We start from the raw sequence: 11,725 nt of genomic DNA, 5'->3' as shown, positions 1-11,725 counted from the left end.
TCTTGGGTCGAATGGAGGAGACAGACCCTCCCAAGGTCACTCAGGTCAGCAGAGCTTTGGACCAGGGCCTCCCACGGCGTCAGCCTGGAACAGTGGGCACTCTGGGCTAGGGTTCAGGCATGCCCAGAAATCACGAGCGCCGTGCCCGATCTGCTTTTCCCCTTCCACATCTATGCCCACAGTCATATCTGCTGCTTATAGCCCTTGCACAAGTCTCTGCCCAAATACAAGACTGACCCAGTGCAAGGGTCACCATTGTGGGGGTGCTCGGGAAGCGCTCGTTACCTGGCGTGCCAGCCTGGGCCCACGGAAGTGACGGGTGGGTGGGTGGCGGTGGTGGTGGGAGAGGGGTGAGGTTGGTGTCGCTGGGCTAAGACTGGCTTCTCCTGGTGGAGGGCGATTCCCTCCAGCCAGCTCCCTCCCGCGCTCCCCGGCCCCTGTGAGAGGCCCACACATCAGCTCTGTACAACCAGCCCCCGACTTTAAAATCTTCCGTGCCAACCACGACAGCAGAGTTGCTAGTGAGACCCATGGTATTGGCCTCTGGCCAACCTCTCCAGCCTTTTTTGTCTCAAATTACCCCTTCTCCCTTCTTTCCCTCTGCCACACGCCCCTCTGTCCCCAACATCTCACCATGGCCTCCAAGTGTGGATCTGCTCTTCCCCATGCCCTTGTCCTGACTCTTTGATGCCCTTGCTGTGTTCTCTACAAGACCGACTCCTCCTCAAATAATGTGCTTGCCTGTCCCCCTCATCTCCCTATTGTCCAGTATGCAGAGACTGTTAACTTTGCACACTGTCCCATGCTTAGCTGATTCTGGAATGTATAGAATAACAGGGTACCGACTACAGGCCAGGCTTTGTACCAGTGCTCCCCATGGATGAATTCCCTCGACATTCACATCCACAGGCAGGGTTCCTGCTGGCCCAGTACACGCAGAAGCAGTCTAGAGCAATGAGCAGTCTGCGTGACGGTCCCGTAGACCTCCCCATCGCCGTCAGGGAGATCATCATCTCCGTGGTTGCCATCAGCCCCCTTGCGTAAATGAAGACTAACAGGCAGAGAGAGCTTCAAGAACTTGCCCAAAGTTACAGAGCTAGTCAATGCCAGAGCCAGGATTTGAACGCGCCACCTTACAGGGCTCAGGTGTTTAATGATTATATTCTGCTGTTTTCTCCCCTGTGTGGCTGCCAACATGTATGTTTTGGGTGTCGGACGGAAAGAGCAAACAGATCGGATGCCTTTGGGAAGAGCGAGAATGAGAAGGCATTTCGGGCATTAGCAGAAGCATGTGGACACGGATCAAGATGGCGGCCCTCCCAGACCCAGCAGGCTGGGTGAATGGATGTTGGCCTCCCACCCCGCCTCGTTCGTTCTCTCACTTCTGCCCTTCTCCCTACCAGCCTGGAGGGCTGAAGCCCCTCCTGCTGCTGTAGGAAAGACGACAGCCTGACACATACTTCCTGGGCAACATGTGGGCGCATTTCTTCATCTCTCTGAGGATCCACATCCTCATTGATAAAATGTAGGAAAGAATCGCGCCTTCCTTGTAGTCTGGTTAAGGATCAAATGACAAAATGCCTTCGAATTGCTCAATATGGTGCCACAAACATTGTGAGGGCTCAAGAAATGGTTGAAAAAGTCTGCTATATTTTTTATATGTATGACGAAACGTGTAGCGCAAACACTTTGTCTACCCTGTCCCCGATGGCTGACCCTTGCAAACTACATTTCCCAGGCTCCCTGGCCAGTGTTTCTGGATGGGTTTGGCCATGGGAGGTCCTGGCAGGGGAAAGAGAGCAGGAGCAAGGAAGGAGCTAGGGCGTTTCTCCCTCTGCTCCAGGCAGCTTCTCATATCCTGGTCTCAGCCCTAGCCTGGAGGTCCCTGACAGGATGCCAGCTCCAGGGGGTAGCCTCAGCTCCTGGATCCAGGTGTCAGCCCCTCCTCCCTTGCCCCAACCGCAGGAGGAGATGCTTTCCTTGTTGCTAAGCTCCAAGATGCATCCAAGAGCTCCAGGATTAGTCAATAAAGACGCAGGATGTCCAGTTCAACGTTCATTTCAGATAAACGACGTATCCTTAAGAATCAGTGTTCCCAAATATGCAGGGGACATTCTTACAAGAAAAAAAATCATTATTTATCTGAAATGCAAATTTAACTAGACTTCTTGTCTTTTATCTGGCAGCCCTCCTTGGAAGTCTTCTCAACTCTTCAGACAGCATTGTGCCTGTTTCTCTGTATTAATTGTCTTGCTTAAACTTTCTGATAAGGGCTCTTTTGTTGTGAGATCCTGCGTCCTACAATGCCAGGGCCAAATGCACGAGCCAAACGCCTATATCTGGAATCCAAAAGTTACTCCCTTACCCCAGCCTTTTCTTCACCTTCCAGCTCCCCGGGAATTCAATAAAGAATACCGAATTTCAAACTAACATTAATTGAGCAAATGTATGCGCCAAGCACTCAGACGCTTGGCAGAGATAAAACGCTTTGCTATCTTAATTGCTGGCATCAGAACACCTCTCAGAGAGAAGTTTTGTTTAGAAAAATACCTTAACAAGCCACTTGGGGTGGAATCTGAGACTCTGAGGCCAGAGACAAGCAACAAAAGAAATGACTAACTTGCCAGACTTAAGAAAATCAGGGGAAACTTTTTTTTTTTTTTGCCTGTGAGCAGGAAAGAGCCATTCCAGTTTCTACATTACTGGATGGCAAAACACCCCAAACCTGGTGGTTGAAACCCCCAATTTTATTATGCTCCGTAATTCTGTGAGTCGGGAATTGGGACGGAGCCCAGCTAGGGTGGCTTGGGCAGGATCCACGATGCCTGGGCCTCCGCTGGGAAGTCTCAGTGGAATGTCACACCATCGGGGAGCTGGAAACATCAAAAGGCATCTGCACAAGCCAGCTTGGTGGCTTCAGCTGGGGCTGAGACCAGAGCCTCGGGCAGGCTTCGTTAGGTGGTCTTGGCTTCTTCTCGGGATGCTGGCCTCGAGAGAGCCGGACTTGTCGCCCACGAGCCAAGGGTCCCTGCAGGAGAGGGAGAAGCCATCTTGCCTTTGATGCTCCTGGCTCAGAAAAGACTACTACTCCTTCCTGGCTCTCCCTGGGGGATGCAGTCACGGGCCTGCCTGGAGTCAGGGAGCAGAGACCCCATGCTCCTCTGGACGGGAGGGTGACAAGGTCACAGAGTAGAAGAGTGTGCACAATGGGAGATATTGTCGCAACTGCGGTAAAAGGACAGCGTGCGGCAGGCAGAGAGAAGAAGAGGAAGAGGAAACAGAAACCAGGAAATCACAGACAGTGGGGACAGGAGGCTGAAATGGCTGTGGAAATGTCTGGATGGAGATGGGGGTGGCGGGAGGGTAGAAACTGAAACTGGATGTTGACTCCCTCTGGGAGCGGGGCGCCTGGCTGTGGGGTGAATGCCGACCTCGGCGTTCCGCAGACCTCAGTGAAGGCCTCGGGCCGCGTGTGCGTGTGTCACACGGGCTCACAGAAGGGGATGGGCTTCCCCGTGTGACCTGTCCTAATGTTGAGTAAGACGGAATGGAGATGCCTAGACATAAGGAACCCGGCAGAGAAGGCGGCAAAATGCCACAATTCTGAGCCCTGGATCCCAGGGGCCTGGGGATTTGCAAAAACTTGAGGTTAGCTTTGGATTTCTCTAGAGTGTAGAAAGGGGACTCAGGCCAATTTTATTTATTCACTCATCTATTCCTTTGCTCAGCAGGTTTCGGTCGTGCACCACCTTGTGCCAGAGATGGTGCCAGGAGCTGAGGTGTCAAGGGGGACCCAGACAGGCCCAGGCTCTGCCTCACGGAGCGGGCCTTTTAGCGAGATGGACAGTAAACCCATAAATACAAACACGTCAGCCTTGGTAGACAACTCCACAATCCCAGCACCTCACACAGTAGGAACGCATTTCTTACTTCCAGAGAAATCCAGCGTGGGTAATTTCTGAGCTCTTCCCAGATCTGCGGGCCCAGGCTTACAGTCACGCGATGGGCCTCCCCATGGGCTAGGATCTACCGGCCTTACAGAGAGGGACGGGGGAACACAGAGGGAGCTTCTTCTCAGCCGGCCCTGCAAACAGAGCACATCACCCCTGCCTGTGCCATTATCGAGGGCACAGTCACATGGCCACACCCCAGGGCTGGGAAGTGGGCAGTCGTGGTCAGTTGGGTGTCCAGGAGGAGGAGGAACGTGACAAAGGGGACAAAGGAACGAAGCGAGGTGTGGTGACGGTGACAGGGAATATGTGGGAAGCCGATCACACTGTCTGGGCAAGCCAGGCTTGTCTGAAGTGATGGGACCAGAGCTAAGATCTAAAGGGCAAGAAGGTCGACACGGGTGGGTCCACACTGCTGGGTCCACACCGCTGGGTCCACACCGCAGGTGACACGTGCTCTGCACAGGAAGGAAAGCAAGCAAGCACAGATCCCAGAAGGCGGCCCTGGCTGGTGTGTTCAAGGAACTGGAGCAGCCAGTGTGGACAAGCTGGGGTGAGGGTTGTGAGGTGCCCGGGGCCGGACAGCGCCATGTCTGCGGGCATCGGGAGGGCGGCTGAGCTCTGCCGGAAGTGCTGCCGAAGCCCCTGGTGGGTATAAGCCGGGAAGTGCCAAGACTCTGGGCTGCTTTCTCCGGGAATCTTATCTTCGTTCCAAAGGGCTCTGTGGGTATCTGAGTTATCTGAGTTATAGTTTACCGTTTCAGCCCATCCTCAGGATCGCTTTGGGGAGGAGATGGCGTTGACCCTTTGTGCAAGGGGAAACCGGTCAAAGGCAGCAGTAGATTTTTCCAAGGTCCCTTGTGACCCTGGTCTAGCCAAGTCTAGTTCCAAACCTGAGGCTGAGAAGGAGTCATGGTGGACAGTAGAAGCCCAAGCTCAGTTAGCACCCAAGGGTGAGGAAGCCCTCCCCCCACCCCAGAAGACTGGCAGGTGCATCTCAGTCACCCTCACGAATGGCCCTATGGAAGAAGAAGCTCAGAATGCCGGTACCTGTGCGTCAGGGGGAAGGAAGCTTGGTGACCGTAGGGCATAGTGTCTGTCAGGGAACATGTCAAAGAGCGTCCAAACTCACCAGGCTCAGTGGAAAAACAGACTCTTCCCCAGAGATATCCGTGTCTTAACCCCCAGAAACTGGGACCTTGTTACTGTTCGTGGAAAGGGGCTTTTGCAGAAATGATAAAGCTCAGGATCTTGAGATGGGAAGATCACCCCACCTGACCCAGATGGGCCCAGTAGAGTCACAAGGGCACATATAGGAGAGACATAGGCAAGTGCGAGTCCCAGACACAGAGGTGACCCCACAGTGAGGTCACCCTGAGCTCAGCAGTAGCAGACATCCTTTGGAAGCTGGAGACAGCAGCCGAATGCGTTCTCCCCTGCCGCCCCCCAGAAGGAAGGGTGTCCTGCTGACGTCCTGATTTTAGCCCAGAAAACCCATTTCAATCTCCTGACTCCCCAGCAACAAATTCACGTTGTGTGAAGCTCCTAAGTGTGGCGCTTTGTTACAGCAGCCGCAGGACATGGGCGCACGCGTTAGCTAAGACAGAGCCGTGGGGACCCTGAAGTTCTCAGCACTGCTCAGTGGTTGTTCCCTTCTCCCGATAATCAGTTTCCTCCCCTTTTTCCTTTTCTCCACACACAGGATGCACGAAAACTTTGAAGCCGAGACTTGTGGGCTCATGATGGGCACCCAAGAGGTCGTTGGCCGGTGTCCCTGACTCCATCCAGCTTGAATGCTGGGGTGGACCTGGTGGCTGAGACCCCAGGTCCAGTGGGAAGGGAGACAGCCAAGCCCCCACCCGCTCAGGGAGGAAAGCCGGTTTCCCCACAGGGAGAGTCTCCTGGGGTCAGAAGAAGCAGGACTCCAAGCCTTCCCTGGAAAACACCCTCAGTGGGGACATTTAGAGGCTCCAGGAGTTGGCACTGAAGTCAAGGGGCCCGTGACATTGCTGGTTTTCATGATTCCTGACAGCTGGGCCTAAAAACAAGCCCCCCTTTTGAGCCTTGGCCCCCTTGGCCGAGGTGGCAGTTTTGGCCTCTCCCGGGGCGACTGAGCAGCTGGTAGGCCTGGAAAGCTGGGCTGGTTAATCAGTAAGGTTTTTGTTTGTCTGGCCTGGACTTTTGGTGACTTAGCACCCCTTGGTCTATCTATGAGGATTTGCGATATCAGCACTTAATAAAAGGTAATGAGTAACCATGGTCCTGAGGCTTCCACGCCTGCTTTTTCCAAACACAGCCGACTGGCCCCGGTCTCCCCAGCGACTTCGGGCTGGAGGCGAATCGGACATTGTTGAGAACAGGCAGCCCCCTGTGGAGACAGGCCTGAGCCCTGAGCCTGCTGGCCTCGGGATCAGAGCACAGTGCTCCTTACCCACTGTGGGTCACCCCGCCTCTCAGAGCCTCCCGGTCTGTATCTGCAAGGGACGTGCCTTTGTCCTTTTAACAAATGCTTCTTACCCATCAACTCTAGGGACTGTGATGAGCAAGGGGTATGTGATACAATGGAAAGAGAGCAGTGGCGAGAACTCGGGGTGCCTAGGAAGTACCCAGTAAACTGGAGGGTCCCTTCCCCTTAGTCTCAGGACAACAAAAGTGGCGTGAGTGTGCCCTCAGGTTTCCCAAAGGCCCGGAGCCTCTAAGAGAGGTGTGCAGGTGGGAAGAGCGGTCCATTCAAGGTAGATGTGGCCCAGGGAATGTTACCTCGGTGGTGACAGGTGCACCAAGCATCTGTGTGTCCTCAAACAAGTGTCTCGGGTCCCAGAGCATCAGTTTCCTTGTGTCTAAAGTGAGAATAATTATTATTGTGTGATAATATTATATTATATGAGAATAATAATTAGCCATGCCTCCCCAAGCCAGGAGATGATTTTTCTAGAAATCTGTGTCCATGTGGCCGGCACAGAGGAAGTGTTCAGGACAGGTTGGCTCCCGGCTCTGCTGTCCAGCTCCACGGCCTCACCCCCTGTGCTCAGTGCTCCCCAACAATGGGGGATACCCTGTAAGGTAGGGAGCTGCCCACAGGTCGGTGTCGTCCAGCAGACTACACACTGGGTAGTAAGAAAATACCGATGTCGGGGACCCTGGAAGGCTCAGTCCATGCAGCATCTGACTTCAGCCCAGGTGATGATCTCAGGGTCCTGGGATCGAGCTCGGCCTCAGCTCCACACTCAGCACGGAGTCTGCTTCAGATTTTCTCTCCCTCTGGCCCTCCCGCTTATACTCTTTCTCTAAAATAAACAAATAAATCTTTAAAAAAAATAAGATTGGTGTATAGGGGCTTGCTCAGTGGCTTGAGGTGTGCTGGGAGCCGCTTGGAGGGGGCAGTGTGCTCAGGGGAGGCTGAACATAGGTGAGATGGGGAGCATTGGGGGGAAAAGTAAGAGAGATGGTAGGGTCGGGAGGACCTCCCCCTGCCTCAAACCTGTCTTCTAGCAGCACACAGGGGTCTAAACTGTGTGTTCTGGCCAGAGGCTCTTTCTGTGGCCACAAGAAAAGCTCATAAGATCCTGAAAGCCACTGGTTAAATATGCAGGAGTCTTGCCAACCCGCTCAACTGTTCATAGCCTGAAATCGATGACGGTGGAATATTCACACCACGGAAACTGGCAAGGGACATGGATTAGAGCTTTTTTTTTTTTTTTTTTTTCTTTTACCAAGTGTCATTTATGGGCACAGCCTCTTCTGTGTCTTGCTGGCCGCACATAGTAAAAATCGGGAAATACTCAAATTAGTGAGCCACTCACAAATTCCTTTCCTTGAAAGAAGCATGGATTATACCCATTTTTCAGACAAGGAAACTGAGCTTTAAAGGGGTGAGTAATTTGCTCAAAGACCGTAGAGCTTGCAGGCAGCGAGGCTGGATTCAGACTCGGGTCTCCAGATCCTACGGCCGGCTCTCAGCCTTCCACGGGCAGGGCTGAGCCTTCCACGGGTAGGGCTGGGCCTTCCAGGAAAAGAAAGCCATCACACTGAAGGAGCAGGGAACAGGAGGAGGGCCTGGTGGTGGGATGCCTAGGGCTGCCCAGGTAGGCGAGGGAGGCGTCCGTGATGGAGACTTATGAGATCAGAGCCAGGTTTCTAAAAGTCAGGACCAGGTCCCCTGAAGAGCAGAGGCAGAAAATGCTTTTGCCTGTTGTTGATGGGTTTTGTTTCCAAAAATATAAAGGCCCACCCTAGGGGCCTGGATTCCTTCCTGGGAAGCCATGTCTGAGGTGCATTCCAAGGGGAGGTCAGCTGGCCCACCCCAGGGCTAGTCGCTTAATGGGCTGCTGTTGGCAGAGCTCATGGACAGACCTGTTCCTTTTTTTTATTTTTTTTTAAAGATTTTTATTTATTTTTTTATTTGATAGACAGAGAGAGATCACAAGTAGGCAGAGAGGCAGGCAGAGAGAGAGGGGGAAGCAGGCTCCCCGCTGAGCAGAGAGCCCAATGTGGGGCTCGATCCCAGGACCCTGAGATCATGACCTGAGCTGAAGGCAGAGGCTTAAACCAATGAGCCACCCAGGTGCCCCCAGACCTGTTCCTTTTTATCACAAAAAACATTCATTAAAGGTTCCAGGTCACCAGGTCCACTGTAGCTGCTGCCTCCTCCAAAAACCCAAGAGCTTCTGGAAGGGGTTCATACTAGGGTTTCGCCTCTGACTGGCTCCTGACCTGATCAGTGTTCATCACACTGGATGCATTTGGTAGATGTTGTCAACGAATGAGACTGTGCATCTCTAACACGGGTTAAGTTAATAATACCTGTTTACTCTGGTTATAAGTAGCATAAACTTTGGGGCACCTGGGTGGCTTAGTCAGTCAAGCATCCAACTTTTGTTCTCAGCTCAGGTCTTAATCTCAGGGTCGTGAGTTCAAGCTCTGTGTTAGGCTCCCCACTGGGCATGGTGTCTACTTAAAAAAAAAAAAAAATTAAATATTGATTTTGGCTCAGGTCATGATCTCAGGGTCAAGATCTCAGGTCGGGATCCCAGCTAGGGGGTGGACACTGGTTGAGATTCTCTCTCTCTCTCCTTCTTTTGCCTGTCCCACACGTGAGGAATCTTTCTCTTTAAAAAAAAAAAAAAAAAAGGAATAAATAATAAAGTAAAAAATAATAAAGTCCTATAAAAATCTGCACTAGAGCATACTGAGATTACCCGGATTTATGTAACTGAGCCCTTAATTTTTGACATTTCTTTTGTTCCTTTTTTTATTCTTTTTTTTTTTTTTAAGATTTTATTTATTTGACAGACAAAGATCACAAGCAGGCAGAGAGGCAGGAAGAGAGAGAGGAGGAAGCAAGTTTCCTGCCGAGCAGAGAGCCTGATTCAGGACTCGATTCCAGGACCCTGGGATCATGACCTGAGCCAAAGGCAGAGACTTTAACCCACTGAACCACCCAGGCGCCCCCCTTTTTTTATTCTTATAAATCACACTGTGGTGATGATTCTTCTACATAAATCATTATCCAGATGCCTATTTTGGTTTTGCTTCCCTTTTTATTATGATTCCCTGGAGGTGGAATTAGTGGGTCAGAGAGTAAGAAGCTTTCAAAATAATATGTGAGTGTTACATAATAAATACATTTTAAAAATAATATAGAATAAATCAATACTAACTTGATCTCTAGAAAATGTGTTCCAGGACGTTCAACAGCTGTGAGTCCTAGCATTTTGAACTTAGCGAATCCAGTGGGTAACCGATGTGTGTTTCTTTGATTGCTGGAGCGGGGAGACCCCATTGTCCTTGTGTCCGTGAGCCCGTCACCCTTCCTCCCGGTCCACCATGCTCCCGCGCGCTGCGGATGCAGGTCTCCATCACTGGCTCTGGGGCAGGTATGGGCAGGTGCTTCCCGGCAGCCCCCTCCTACTCCGAGGCCCCAGGGGCTGCCGGCTCTCACAGAGGCTGATCAGAGCAGCAGAATTACCACGTTGTCTGGCACAGTGGGCAGCCCGGATTCCCGGAGAAGATTGGCACAGTGTGAAAATTTCTGGGAAAAGCCACACAGCCCACCTGGCCAGTGCCCAGGGCCAACTTGGCACCCTAACACCTCCGCTCCTCGGTGGGAGGCCAGGCCTGGGGGGCAGGGGGGCCCAACGCAGGGGTGAGGGTGCAGTCTGATGGGCTCTGTGACCTGTCTCCAGGCTCACTTGGCTCCCAGCAGGGACAGGCGGCCACAGCTCCGGGCTGCCGGCTTCCTCTGTGGGAAGAAGATACGAAGTGGTAGAGGCGAGGAGAAGTTCATGCCTCTAGGGTCTGTGTTAGGAAGGAACCTGAACCATTTTAGATTCTCCCTGAGAACACTGAACCAGTCAGCCAGGGCAGCTCTGGAGCACAGTGACAAAGGTCCCTTGCACCGTGTTCTCCCAGGGGAGCAGCTACACACCAGGCACTGGAGCCGGACTGCCTGGGCTGCAGTCCCCGCCTGCCACTTGCCCGCGTGACAGTCACTTCTCGCAGCCCTCAGGCCCTCCATGAGACAGCAGCCGTGGCGGGCTGAGCACAGCGGAGGCAGACGGGGAAAGGGACCCAGAAGTGTTAGCTGCTACTCCTACACCAGAGTCCTATCGCGGCTGTGACAAACGACAGACAAGTTAGTGCCTTCAAAGTTAGGATCTCCTAGGGGCTGGGTGGCTCAGTCAGTTGGGCGTCTGTCTTCAGCTCAGGTTATGATCTCAGGGTCCTGGGACCGAGCCCCGCGTCAGGGAGTCTGCTTCTCCCTTTCATTCTTTCTCTGTGCTTTCTCTCTCTCTCTCTCTCTCTTTCCAATAAATAAATACAATCTTTAAAAAAAACAAAAACTTAGGATCTTATAGTCCCTGGGATACAAAGTCCTAAATGGGGCTCGATGAGCTAAAGGCAGGGCTGGGTTCCTTCTGGCCCTTCCTCCATCTTCAGAGCCCACAGCCTCAGCCCTCTAAGCCCTGGTCCCATCCTCACAGGCCTGGCTGGGGTGCCTCCCTCTTCCAGCAGTTAAGGACCCATGTGATTGATTGCCTAGGTCCAGCCCAGATCTCCCAGGAAATCTCTTTATCTTAAAACCCTCAACTTAATTGCATCTGGGAAGTCTCTTTTTGCCAGGAGAAGTCAGACGGTCAGAGGCTAGGGGGATTAGGATATGGACATCTTTAAGGGGCATTGTTGAGTACCTAGTACCTACTCTGTGTTGGGCATAGCATCTTGCTCTGCTCTAAGATTTAGGACAATTTTCTCCAGGAACCCACAGGCTGGGGCCGGGGACCTATAAGTAAACACAAAACCAAACTAAAGAGCTGGAGATGGAAAGATGCACCATTATACAGGGAAGGGAGGGCCAAGGGAGGAGAAGAAGATCTCACGGAGAGATAAATCCCACGCGGAGGGAGCAAGATAAGCAAACACAGAAAGCCGAGAAAAGGCCACATCAAGGGGTTTGCTGTAATTCTAGTTTCAAGCCTGTAGACCGTGTTGAATCAGAGGCTGAAATGGCTCTGAGACTTGAGCCTAGAGAGAAAGAAGACACTAGATCACAGAGTGCATGCATGTCACGGCGAAGGGCTTGGACTTTATTGAGTGGGAGGACCATGGAGAGAAGAAAGATCTAGCTCACGTGACACGGTTAGGCTTCTAGTTTACAGTAATGAGACGGAGTGTGAACTGCCGAGGGTGGTAAGTGCCCCAGGGGGATGAGCAAGTGCCCCAGGGGGATGAGCAAGTGCCCCAGGGGGATGAGCAAGTGCCCCAGGGGGATGAGC

General features: G+C 52.5%; 1 long non-coding RNA gene across 2 annotated transcripts; it reads right to left on the bottom strand.

The window, feature by feature from the left end:
• Positions 1-2,750: 2,750 nt before the first annotated feature.
• Positions 2,751-9,879, bottom strand: LOC132013286 (uncharacterized). 2 transcript variants are annotated; one of them, XR_009402965.1, is made up of 4 exons: positions 9,611-9,879; positions 6,711-6,790; positions 3,931-4,084; positions 2,751-3,028 (listed from the first exon to the last, which is right to left on the bottom strand). It is a non-coding gene; the product is annotated as an uncharacterized LOC132013286 (long non-coding RNA). The 2 variants fall into 2 exon arrangements; XR_009402964.1 differs by lacking the exon at positions 9,611-9,879 and adding an exon at positions 7,077-7,230.
• Between the last annotated feature and the right edge of the window lie 1,846 nt (positions 9,880-11,725).

The sequence above is a fragment of the Mustela nigripes genome, chromosome 3 (assembly GCF_022355385.1).
Source record: "Mustela nigripes isolate SB6536 chromosome 3, MUSNIG.SB6536, whole genome shotgun sequence".
NCBI classification, from domain to species: Eukaryota; Metazoa; Chordata; class Mammalia; order Carnivora; family Mustelidae; genus Mustela; species Mustela nigripes.
This window is presented reverse-complemented; position numbering and strand designations above follow the sequence as displayed.